Raw genomic sequence first — 13,567 nt, forward strand, 5'->3', positions numbered from 1 at the left:
CGATTTCACCAAATACACTGGTACACCAGAGAAACTAGAGAGTAACGACGTTATTGTGGAATGGAGACCCTCAAAACAATATCAGGGGCGTACGGCGTAATGAGGAGTTACGATCCCTCTGCTCATCACAGACGCAAAAGCCATACATCGATCTTACAGTCATTTTTGAAACATTGAATGTAGATATTAAAGATCAGTGTTTGTAAACTATTTAACCTATTAACAACAGATAATAAACCCGTGGGAAAATCATGTTTTTATTTATATTGTCACCAAAAATTGTAAAGTCTAGGATCGACTGAAAAATATACTTAAAAGAAGTTGAACGTATCAATTTCAATTAATCAACTAAGATCAGTATAAGTGTTTCATAAAAAAATAATTAAATATTCCCTAAAAATCGGTATTTTCTTACTTAATTATCTGTGCTCCACGATTACCATTTACAGAATGAAATGGGCTTCGATTTTCGCAACAAGTTTTACTCAACTTTTCTCTCCACATAAATAAGAATAATGATAATGGAAGATCCGTTACAAATACTAGAACTCCCATAAGGGTGATTAATGACAATCACGTAATCGTGAAATCACGAAGGGGTCTGAATTAACCGCAATATACTTGATGAAGAGACTCAGCGAGATCCTTTCCGCATAAAGCAGATGAAAGATACCGAGCAGAACCAAAAATGAGGATTTATGATTAATGACCGTCGCATATGGTTCCACAATTAATCTCATTGCGTTAATCACACCCCGACACAATAGCAACGTTCTCTATAATTCACACGAGTTGAATATTTTTCCGGAACGTGTATTTACGGGCATTGAATTTTCAGGACAAAAAAAAGAGGTTTAAAGCATAAGTGAGAGCGCACGAGTAGAAATGGACCGAGGGATGCCGACAGAAAACCGATCAACGATTGAACGCAATGAGAGTAATTCACTCGAATGGTCATTTTCGTAATGGTCCTTTTGAACATGACATTCGTTCGCCGGCTCGCAAAACACTTTTCACAGGTATGTGAAATATTTCCATTCGCTTTCATTTCTCCATGTGGTTTTCAGCAAATTACGTACATATGTGTTTGACGAATGTATGTTTACGGAGATCCGATTTACGGAAATTTTTCATCGCTTTTGAAAAATACTGAATTTCAAATGATTTTCCGCATGGCACCGAACAGGCGACCTTCCTGCATTGTAATAATTAAAGTAATTTCGAATAATTTATGGCAATCATGTAATGATACTTTATTTATTGTCGATTATGGAAAAATTGGATAATTCATTTCCAATTTAGTGAGTAATAGGCTGATATGGAGGAATCTCTACGAGATATTCATCATAATCAGTTAACCATTTTGTTATAAATAAATGAAGTGTTACTTAATTCAAAAAAGTAGAAAACACCTTGAATGGAATGTCGACATATCCTAGAAAGATAAAATCATATTATGTTCGATTCTAAGAAAAAAATTTTAATCGGGGGATATTTAGTATCGATCAGCGTCAATATCTCGAGATTCCATACAATCGTCAGAATATCTACAACCTTTAAAATTAGACCAGATCCTTGTTCGCATTATTCAATTCCAGAAATACCATTTTGCCTCCATTCCTAGCAACTCAGTAAATAAAAAATCTGTAGCCACTTTTGTAGGTTTTTATATTAGTTTACCTTTAATTAAAATATATATTTCTCACCCATTAAAATATGTATTTATTGCCTGTTAAAATTCCCTAATCTTCTAATGATCATTATCCTACGTTACGTTTTAAATGACATCGAAAATTCATATAGTATCAGCGAAATTAAATCCGGTGATGTACACTCATTAGAGCTCGTAGATGCCTCTAATGAGACTACTTAACAGTTACCACGATTCATTCAGCGTTTACGAATCGGACTCATAAATGTATAGCATCATTAACAAGAACTGAATAGATTATTTCATATCCTTCATTCTCAACCTTTTTCTTTTCCGTTTTTGCATTACTCTTACTATGTAAAAATAATTATTGCATCGCATCAGATTTGATCGCATGATAATCATATGCACAGAAATGTTTTAATCTGTAATTCTGCAACTAATATTTTCTCGCATTTGCAATGCATTGTTGGAAACGAAATTGCAAGTCCTGGATCATCGGTGTTCGGCACTAACTTGGTATTACCTTCAATTTTGAATTAATTCAGGTACACATATTGTTCATTGCGTACGTCATTGTTATTAATTTTGATAGAACGTTTAGAATAAGATTGAGAACTTTGATTAATTCATTAAGATGTGAATTTCAGCTTACGAACTATTGGGAAATTTCAGATGAAAAAAACAGATTACAATTTAATGGCTCAAATTATTAAAGGTTTAATTTCAGGAATAGATTTTTCAATCAATAATCATTTTTTGCGTTTTCCGGAAGCTTGCTGGATTAATGAAGCTGAAATAGGCCTCAGGGATAATCAGTGTTAATATCCATAATTTGCAAGGACTTTAGGTACGCATTTATTTTGAAAATTAGCAAACCAAAAAATATAATTTCAATGCTTTCATTTTGAAATAAAAAGAAAATCAAAAGTACTCGAACTTGAGCGCTACTCGAGACATTTCCACGAAAGGAGAGTTGGTTGAAACATCGAGAGAAATTTTCATGTCACTTGCAGACACTCCTACGTCGAATCGTGGTTGCTAAAGCGAACACAGAAGTGTCTCTACTCAACATTTTTCCACATCTTCCTGGTTCCGCCCACCTCCTGCGATCCCACATAGAAACCAACGTGACTATCCCAAGTTTTTTTTTCTTTCTCCCACATTATACTGTGTTCATATTTTCCAAGAATTTCACGCAAAGTGTTCAACATGATCTTTGAAGGCCTTCTATGTCACAAGCAGATAAAATCAATACACCCTTTTCGTGAGGTGGGATTACCAACAAATGTCCGGTGTAAAAAACTACAAACAAGAACTTCCTTCGGATGGGGTTGGGATATGAGCGAAAAATTGTCACCCTTCATTATTTATGTTTTACTTTTTTATTTATTCTCACCTTTTTCCTTTGGGAATATGGATGATGAGAGGATATGATTTTCAAACAGCTGAATAGAATGAGATAGTGTGTGTACACTGAAAGCGTTTTTTGTTGCAAAATTTAAGGATCAAAAATTCTAATGATTTGAAGAATTCGCATTCTAACGCAACCTAAAAATTTCTAATCATCCGAGACATCTACAATTTACAATTTTCGGAAATGAAAATATGTTAAAGACATAAATGTATCAGTATTGAGCGGTAATATCATATTTTTAGTGAAAAAATTTCTTTCTCAAGGTAAAATTTCTTTCTCAATTTTTGCTCCCCGTCATTTTATAACGTTTTAATACCTATTCTTTTTCGCCCGAATATTTGCAATAATCCTTTCAATTGGCAATCTCTAAACAATTACGTTGACCTACTCATGCCACTCGATAACTGTAACGAAAAAAGTTGGACGCTGTCGCGACGTCTGAGCAGTGCCAGACAGGCAATTCCTAGGCGCCGAATATCTCCACTGCCTCCGTTCCGAACTTTAGCCACGTTGCTACACTAAAAACTAGCAACAACAACAACAACCACCGGAATTGTAAAAGAGCAGGTTTCCAAGTTTTTGTCGCTATTGTGGCATTAGAAAGTCATGCGCAATATTTTGGAGTGAATAAAACGTCTGACTTAAAAGGAGATACATCACTTGAATTCCTATCGATGCTGGGGACTTTTAGTGGGCTGAGTTTTAAAATTGTTTGCTCGTTAACAATTTACTTGTGAAAACAAAAAAAAAAGTAGGAGTGCTGGAAAATTACTCTCGAACTTTTAAGCGAAACAGCTTGAAATTTTTAACAGCTGCAAAGTTACATGATTTTTTCGTGGAGTAGGTTCATTGGCGAATTGGTGGTTAATTATTTTGCATCTCATGGAAATCTGGGGGAATTTTAATTTTTTAATCTATAGTACTTCCATCTCGCACGGTAATGGAGAATAATGAGAAGGCTGACAGGATAGCTTGTGAGACTACTGAATTTCCACCACACGATTCAGATGCATTCATTTTTTTTTGAATAAAATGAACTCAATCATTATTATTATTAAATATTAATTATCAATAACAATAATGATAATTACTATTTCAACATATATGTACAAACCTCGATTTGCCACTCGCAAGTAATTATTAAACTATTTTTCGCGTTTTTACTTATCAAACATAATAAACTCTGAGAAAATATTTGCGGGAAAATTATTGAATTCAGTATTTAATTCTCATAGTGCGTTTGGTAATTTAAATTGTTCGGCAAAATCAAATAAGTTTCAACATGAAAAATGTAGTTTTGTTGAATTTGCAAGATAAATGAGAAGTTTAGTAAATTAGAAAAAATCACCCATAACTGGAACTCAAATTTCAAGGAATTGGTATCCAGTTATATCATTACACAGAAGGAAAAGTCAAGGAACGAAATACAATAAACTAATTGCAAAAATAAGTGTTCAAAGAAAAGAAATATGAAAACCTCCTAATAACAGAATAATTGAATGGCGTGAAGATCTCATGAGACAGAAAATAATTTAGACTCAACTGTACATGTGAACCTTGCAAGGCTGTCCAAAAAACGGTGCACAAATATCACAATTTCCATAGCAATTGACTCCCTTGAATGAAGCACCCTAAATACAGGCCCACCCCAACAAAACCGATCTATAATTTCCTAATGAGAGATGCTGTGCTGAGACCAGGAGGAATGGTAAATTTGCTGGTGGTAAACTATAGCGAAAGCTCGACTATGAATTATAGTAGTGAAAGCCTGAAGCCCGAGGTCTCTGTCGCGTAAAACTGGCGCTCGAGTCCTTTGTAATGAATTGTTTACAAGTGTCATTGGCATATGGACGTTTAATCTTGGGATGTGGTCGAACCGGTGGTTAATTCTCATCTGTTTCATCATGACATAACTGCGATGTTTACGGAGAAGAAGCTCCAGAAGGTGGGGCCGCATTAATATTAAAAACTGCTCACACCCCGTGATAAAATGCATTGTGAATGTAAGCTTGACTCGTTCTGTGTTGTAGAATGGCGAGGACCCGTTACTCGTTCACTCAGTGTCGTTAGACCTTCCCATTTTACCAACTAGGTACCCATTCCATTCTTGTAGAAATATTGCTACGGGTAAGAGCGGCAATTTGTTCTTACTGTGGCTGTTTCCGGCCGCCGGTGCCTGGATCCAACGTAATGCCCGGATCCTTCTGAATTTACGGTCCCATAGACTCTTGATGTTTGTGTACGAGCAACTTTATTTGTTCAACTCTTGAAACTCGAAGACCAGTGGGGAAGTCTTGCTGTTACTGTTCGATACAACTTTCAAAAATTAAATAAGATTTTTTTTCCTGATAGCCATCCAACGATGGCCTATTGTGAGGGAACAACTTGTATTTTTCTTGCAATATACTTTTTTTCACGGACACTCGTAGAAAGTGGGAATGAGAGGGAGTGAATTGCAACTCGGAAAGTGAACATGTTCCCGTCAGGAATATGACTTTCCAGCAGATGGAGAAGGATTTGTTTTTCTCAAAAATATTCGTGTAACGAAGGTAACAATCGGTAACGTTTTATAAATTTAACGGTTTCATTTCGTCGAGGCTCACATGATACTGTGGTACTGTTGGTGTCTGCTCCATAATCATGAATGATTTCAATGTGATCACATAATTTATTCCGTCGCATTTACTGGCCTCCTCTGTCACATACCAGTCCCACCGAAACCCTAGATTGATGTTTTTCGTGGTATCGATTCAGTAAAATATTAATTAGTGATAAAAACCATCAAGAGATAAAATAACTGGCTTTTATTGGTTCACCATAGGGTATATAGCACTCGAGAGCTATACTTACTTGTTAAATGTTTAAAAAAATGCATCACACTATTAATGTGCAGTATTTTTATTATGTAACATACATAAATTTCGCAGTGATAGAAAATTTATCCCACGTTATCTAATGGCTGAGTAATTTTTATCTAAATTCGCCCCGAATAATTCTGAAATTTCTTTCTTCGCTCAGCGGAGCGATCGAACACCCTATTATTCTACGGGTTAATTGAAGGGTTCGGATTTCTAACGCTTACTTATTGGGCCTATTATTTCCTCATCCGATAATTCTATCACGTCCGAGCACTCGTCAGAGAAGCATTGATTCTTTTAATTGATATTTCTTGAATTGAATCGTTTTTGGTAGAGTCCGATTAATTTTAATAAAATCATATTTTCATGAATATCATCAAAGAATTCGAAAACTAGAGATATTTCTCAATAATTATTTTGCTTCCTGTTCAAACGGTCTTGTGATTATTATCATTCAAACGTGATAATACATCATCAGTATCACATGAATAGTCATGAAGCTCACGGAAAAAAAGTTATTTGTGTTAAATCAGCATTTACCGATAGTATAAAATATTTAGGTGAAATAAACACATTGTCGGATGGAAATTTTCAATTAACGGAGAAAACTCGAGTATATTTATTGGAACAAACACTGTCGCTGTTGAAGACAGCATTTTTCTATTTTTACTCCGCCGTTCTATCAATATCAAACATTTTCTATATTTATCCCTGACAATAAATTAAATAATTCTAATAGAACCCACAGGGAATTCAGTTTATAATTATTTTTTCATTTGAATTGCTCTCCCGAATTGCTAATTAACATACAAATTGTGACATAAAATTCTTTTTGTATGTTTTGAAAACATAAAAATTACATATCGTGTGCAAATATGTATACGGTTACCCATTTTCCCTGAAGGATGTGTATTTAACGAGAGCGCGTACCCCACACGTCGGTAAGTACGCTATACCAGGTATATATAAACGAGTGAACTCCCCACTGTAGACCTAGGCATGTATATAAGCCAACACCCAACGCCTACACCTGACGAGGATAATTGAATAATAAATGCTTGCACGTGGAAAACTCAACGCTACTTCGGTAAGTAAAATTATAAACGCTACTCGGGTAGGGATGCTGCCTTCGTTTTACGTGGCATTATTTTTTATAAAAGAGCCATTATTATTATTTTTATATACTGTGACTGAAATTGCTAACAAACATCCCAGTTCGTTAAAATCGTCTACATACAATTATTCTCAATTGTTCCAAGCAGAAAATTCTAAGATTTCTGTAAATGAATGGTCATTTTTTTCAGACTTTACCTTGAACTTATGTTACAGCGAGCGTTAATTACATGTATGCCACGTAAATTTATTTGCTGCCAGGCAATCCATACATTTCTGCCAAATGCTCATTTGTTTCAGAAGAGGATTAATTTTTCATAAATTACTGTTCGTGGATTGAGGAATTTCAAGCGGTACCTAATTATGTTTTTAATGATCACAATCTGATTGTTCTTGACGATAACAATATTGCACAGAATCTTAAATGAAATCCGTTCATGAGTTTTTATTTCTTGAACACAATAATTATGATAATTGAAACTCAATCAAAATGGTCTTGTAATGGCCTGTGTTCTAAGTGGAAAAAATAGGATGTTTGTTTCCTGTTCAGGAGGGGAAACCTTGGCAGGAAAATCCGACAGAAACTAGAGGCAGGAAAAGAAAAATGTTGAAATCATTACTGAAACAGGAAAAGGATATAAACGACGGGTAATCCCATAGGGCGTGAATCCTCGCAGATGCGTGAGTGAATACATCAACGGGTAGTGAGCGAGGGGTTGAAAGACTCACGCGGGTGTGCTTATTTCCAACAACATTGGGTCCTTCGAGAACGATCCATCATATACTTGATGGTGAAAAGAAAAGTGTGCCTTAGGTCGCGTGTAATTGCCACCGCAATAGATTATACTAACTGGAAAGTTTATGCTGGTGGTGGCAAGGTCGTAGTACAGGGGCCATTAAATTCAATACGAGTGAATGAAAGTACAGTGGAATGAGTTGAAATACTGCGGTTGTATTAGAGCTAATGATGATGGCTACGCACTTCGCTTGTCAGCTTAATGCCTTTCGCACAATTCCGAGTCTTCATTTTTTCTTTCAATCCATTACTTTTCATCGAGTTAGCCTTAATTTGACAAAGGAGAAATTGAAAAGAGTGGAAACCTACCGTTTACCTTGCAGAAACTGTGACCTACATTCTGAAAACTTGTGTCTCCAAGACTTCTTCATTGGAAACATTAAATACAAATTTCGAATCTCGCTCGGCAAATTTTTTATTGAATGAGAGAGAAGTAATGTGAAGCGTTCAGGCAATTCTCTGGCTTATTTACAATTAATTTATGAAATTCTTGTGCTATGTAAACTTATTAATTTATTATACCGATAGAGGAGACGTCCTGAGCTCATTCAAATTATCCTCAACTACTAAAATAGTGCATGAAATCCAATACAGATTCAACGGAATGGTCTCGAAACATCAGCATTGAATCCCTTTTTACTGTTCCCATCGAAAATGTCGTAATTGTAGAGACTAATTTTTGGAGTGTAGAGTAAAAAAACCCGAGAGGTGCAGTTTTGATCACATCATTTTAAGAAATGAAGGTGAAATAAAAAACTGTATAGAATGGAGCGACGGTCAAGAAGAGCACCCGGCTAGGGCATTAGCCATGGAGGGGGGGGGAGGGGTGGAACAATAAAAACCGTACCCTTGTCAGCTGCAAAATACGCTGTAGGTCTCACGGGGTTTTGCTACTCTCCAAGTTGGCAGTTTGTGCTGTAGGTCCGCTGTAGCCGGATTAGCCACCGAACGCACATCCTTTCCATTCCCTGAATCTCCGGTTGCAGATTCTTTCGCTATTTTGGATCGAAAAATCGTACTTCCAACGTATTTTTGCAACAAATGTGTAGTAAAAGCAGTTTCTAAGAAGCAATTCGACATCATAAACTAAAATACACCTGAGTTTTTTAAAGTGTCTACCAATCCTCCCTTCGCAACAAAGAAATATCGTATTTTTTAATAGTTTTGATATTATTCTATCAGCAGTTGATTAAAAACTATGACGAGCGTTATTTATCAATCTGCAGAAAAAATTGGAATCGAATTGATATTACGAATTTTGGTGGCAAAATAATTCCCCAAAACTTACCATTATTTTAAAAACTCTTTCATCTAAAAGTTAGAAAAAAGGTTTCTCTATTATAAGTAATGGAAGATTAGGAACCACAGTTAATATAAAATATAGAAAGTTTTGTCTAAAGCTGAGCCATTTTCTTCTATGTGCATATATCACCAGAATCCAAAAGTTCAGGAGTTTGTTGTGATTTACATGATTCGATCGATCAGAAAAGCTTTCTTTATGGCAAAGTGGAGGGAGCGGTTAGAAATAGGGCGCTTTTTCTTGATCCATATCTTCAGCTGTTCCCATAAGATCAGCTGGCGAAGACCGAGCATTGTTTGTAGAAGGGCAATTCCACGGAATGTGTCCGAGTTTGTTAGAGCAAGCCAGATTATCTACCGATACAGAAATAGAGTAATCCTTGCTGAAGTGCCTGATGGCTCTACGGTTCCTAGAAGCTTAGAGACATCAAGGGGATCAATACGATTTCCTCGGAATGAGTGATATGAGAGAATGAGTTTCTGATGAGTCGCAATCCCCCCTTTCCAGCGCCTTGAATTCATCAAAATTTCGAAGGGATCCACTCTCTTTTGATTTGGAAATCATACGATTCGATAACTCCCTTTGATGATGTTCAGCTTTTACGTGAGAATAATTATATTTTTTTTCTTAATTTTTTCTAATGAAATAGCACAAATTAAAATAAAATCAATACATGGTAACTGAAAATATTATCATCATTCAAACGAATAACTTACAAAATGGGTATTTCATATAGTAACCAACAATCCGGAATTAACTGAAATTAATTTCAGACATGGAATCACTTGTATAAATATAATAGAAAAATAGCAATTAAATAAAGAAATCCATTTACGGAGTTCTGTCCCGGAACTTAATTTGACGAAAATAAAAAACTCACAGTGAACTCGGATTATTTACGACAATTAGCTCAGGAACTAATACAAAAACTTGAGTTGGAACTAAAATTTTGTTCCAAAAAACCATTTTCAACTCGAAATGAACATATCTCGTTGTTCATATTGAACTAGACGTGAGAAAGATTGCAACGATGTTGGTCTGTTTATTCAAGGGAATTATTTGCATTGACAAACAAATTGCTGCATAATATTGGCATTTCCCTGAATAATTTGAGCTAGTACACGTAGCGCAAATGTTCCAGCACTATTCACGTAGGAATCCTCTTGTTTTAACGGAGTCAGTACATACTCTATCGCCGCTTAATATACATTCAGCCAAAGGAAACTGTCGTAGCCGGAAATGAAGGATCTAAATAGAGAAATTCATCAAGAGCTCATTGTTTCCTCGGTCTGTAATCTTTGATGCCTCGGCGTTGTGTAACGAAACACGCAAGGTGCCACCGTCCGGGCTCTACTTTTATTAGTAGCCATTTTCCACGAGAGAGATCTCCCCTAGTCCACCGGGCGAGCTTTACGGGTAATTAATTTACTTTTGCAATTTCCTCCCAAGGTACGAAACTCGTTTCACGGCAGTTCGAAAATTTATGTAAGAACCACGATGTTGGGTACCTTCTACTTGAAATTTTTGAGCTTTGATGCCAGTGAGGCGCCGTTTATTTTCCCACGTTTTAAATAAATAAAGTTCCAGCGAGATGGAACAGATGGGTATTGTAATGAATAGAGGGTATAGCCGGATGGAGAAGCGGATTCATTCATTTAATTCCCGCACACCGATTGTGGGAGAAAATTTTTTCAAACATGCAGATCGTATTTACTGAGAGAAGGCAATTATTTTCACCAGGCCAACTTTCCAAATGTTTGCGCTCCGGAGAACTCGAATAAATTCTCAATTACCACTATCGTTTCACGTTACATGTTGTGATTTGACCGCTGCTGAATGAAGTTGGATGCACTGAGAGAAAAATGTCATTCTGTCAATCCAATATTCTTCTCGCAAGAGTGTAAAACGGGCTATCCCATGGCCTGAGTTTCAAATATGATTGATCCAACGATATTTTTTTAAACCACAGTCATTCAACAAAATATAATAGCATTTTTAAGTCCATTTGCGCCTGAAAATCAATAGCCATTAAAAAAAATCTGGTTTGAATCTTTATATTGAATTGGAAATTTGAATCATCTACACACTCTTCTAAAACGCGTTGAGAGGAACTCAAAATTTATGGTTTTCTCATAAATGGAATTTTTGTATAAGAAAAAACGTTAGACCAGGATCACAAAGGGTCCAATAAAAGGTAGGGAGCGCTTCTTTTAGTCTCTCTGCTACGTAATTTTTACTGAATATTTCTCTCCGTGAATAACAAAAGAAAAATTAACTTCTGCATTACATTTCGCCCCTCACAACAGACGAAAAACTCGTAAAATCCATTTCACCCTGTGATCACCCCTTGTTTAGCAATGGTCGCCTTTTTTCATCCTAATTTTTCATCGAAATTCACCTCGAATCAAGAAATAAAGGGTTCGGTAATGGAAAGTGAAGAGATACTTTGTCGCAAGGAAGACCATTGGCCGACACTATCGAGTTGGAATTTCAAATGAAATGACCATCGACTGGCTGGTGAGTGTCTACCAACTGATGCTTGGTATGTTTTCTGGGGTCTCCCACTGGCTTGTGAGTAGCAAATATTAGTAGGAAAAGCGGGCACTGCCGTTGGTAACCCAACGAGTTGTGCGATGAAAGCTGCTTAAGTACTTTTCCCCCATTCACCCTGCTCCCTAGCTCTTCAAGCCACCCCGCCACCGTCATTCGCACACCAGTGCATTTCAACCTGCCCACTCTCGATACCTCAGACCCTCCCGGAGTAATTCCGCTCCAGCGAAGTTTCCGTACCATACAGCTGGAGCTTTAAGCTCCAAACGGATCTGCCAGGGGTGTCTGCGTTATGGTGGCGAGGAGAGTTGAAGGGATAGTGGTATGTCTTACACCGAAAAACGGATTGAATGACTGAGTGGAATACCGAGAATTTGTGGCCATCGTGGAGAATGACTGGTTTGTAAGTACGTTCGGTGGATGTGGAGAAATGTATGAGATGACTGAGGTCGAATGTATTAAGACCGTTGGGCCACCAGTCGTTCACGTGCAATGATCATTGCAGTCAAACCTGGAGAAGTTGGAAGGGATGTAATGGCTTCAGAGAGAGCTAGGGAATTCTCCTGTCCATTTCAAGGATCTAGGGAAGATCATTACTTCTTTCATTAGACAGGATATTGGTGAGGAAACTAGACTGAAATTTCCAGTTGACTCCTCCGATATTTCCGTCCGCTGGCAGCCACGACAAATTTTCAAGGAATTCGGTCAACTGAAATTTCATTTGTTTGTATGGGGGTTTTACATGAGATGGTTGACAACACTTTAAATTGTTAGATCACACTATCCCAGACTGTTATAGATTTCTGGAAATTTCAGGGGGAATGTCATCTGGATTTTCGATATTATTGGCAGGAATTCAGTTTCGATTGGGAACGTTCACTAAATTTTTTATTTAGTTGGTAAATGATTATTGTTAACTAAAATCGATTGATCCCTTCACGACAATATTTAGACACTGGAAAAATGAGGTTCATCTCAAGAGGAATGGCTTGTCAATTGAGAAAAATCCCTTGTTAATTCTCCACGACAAACGAATCCCATTTTTTTTCAGAATAAATTCCGCTGATAACCTCCCAAAAAAACCCATCGATTTCAAAAATGTCACAGGGACGAAATTCATCACCCCCACGGATTCACTCTCCCCCGCGCCTCCCCCATTTTTCCCATCAATCCACAATATCCACAATATTAAATATAGAGAATTACTAAATAATCCCCCGCTGGCAACCCCTCCAACAATTCGGAACATGTTATCATCAACAGCGTTATAGATAGCGAGTATTCCCCCGGAATTTCAGGTATTCAATCATTTTCAAGCGTCTCTTCGTTTTTCCTTACAACGCGCCCTACACCGGCCAGATTTCACGGTAGAATATTCTTCCGACCATCGGCTAGAAATGAGATAAAAGGAATGTCAAGCCGAAGAATTCGCGTCGAAAGAATAAAAACAGCGAAGAATTGTCGGTGTACAGCACATAGAATAGTTTGTTTGCTAATAAATTAAAAATACGCTTGTGAGCTGTGAGATTGCATTTTTGCAATATACTTTTTCTGTATTACAACGATAGTCAATCAATTCAAAATACAATTTATTTATTGTTAACCCACTCAATCGACGCCCCAATCGACTTGAACGAAGAAAAATCCCAGTGATTACAAATAAACGATGTCATGATGTTTTAAAGGATCGACCAATAGAAAAACGAGTAGAAATTTAATCATTAGCTATAGACCAACAAGTCAAAGTAACCGAAAAAATCCGACTTAAATTTGGTCAATTCCACTACTGGCATTCGGAAGTAAAAAGTTTTCGCCTCAGGGGAGATAGTCTTTCCCTCTCCGACGAGCCGGCAATGAAAATTCTCGTTAATTTGCAGCCTCA

General features: G+C 36.8%; 1 protein-coding gene across 3 annotated transcripts in view; it reads right to left on the bottom strand.

The window, feature by feature from the left end:
- The window catches only part of LOC135169749 (mucin-12), a 240,260-nt gene that overhangs the window by 124,665 nt on the left and 102,028 nt on the right, over window positions 1-13,567 (bottom strand). The gene's annotated exons all lie outside the window — the stretch shown is intronic.

The sequence above is a fragment of the Diachasmimorpha longicaudata genome, chromosome 15, assembly GCF_034640455.1.
Source record: "Diachasmimorpha longicaudata isolate KC_UGA_2023 chromosome 15, iyDiaLong2, whole genome shotgun sequence".
NCBI lineage: Eukaryota > Metazoa > Arthropoda > Insecta > Hymenoptera > Braconidae > Diachasmimorpha > Diachasmimorpha longicaudata.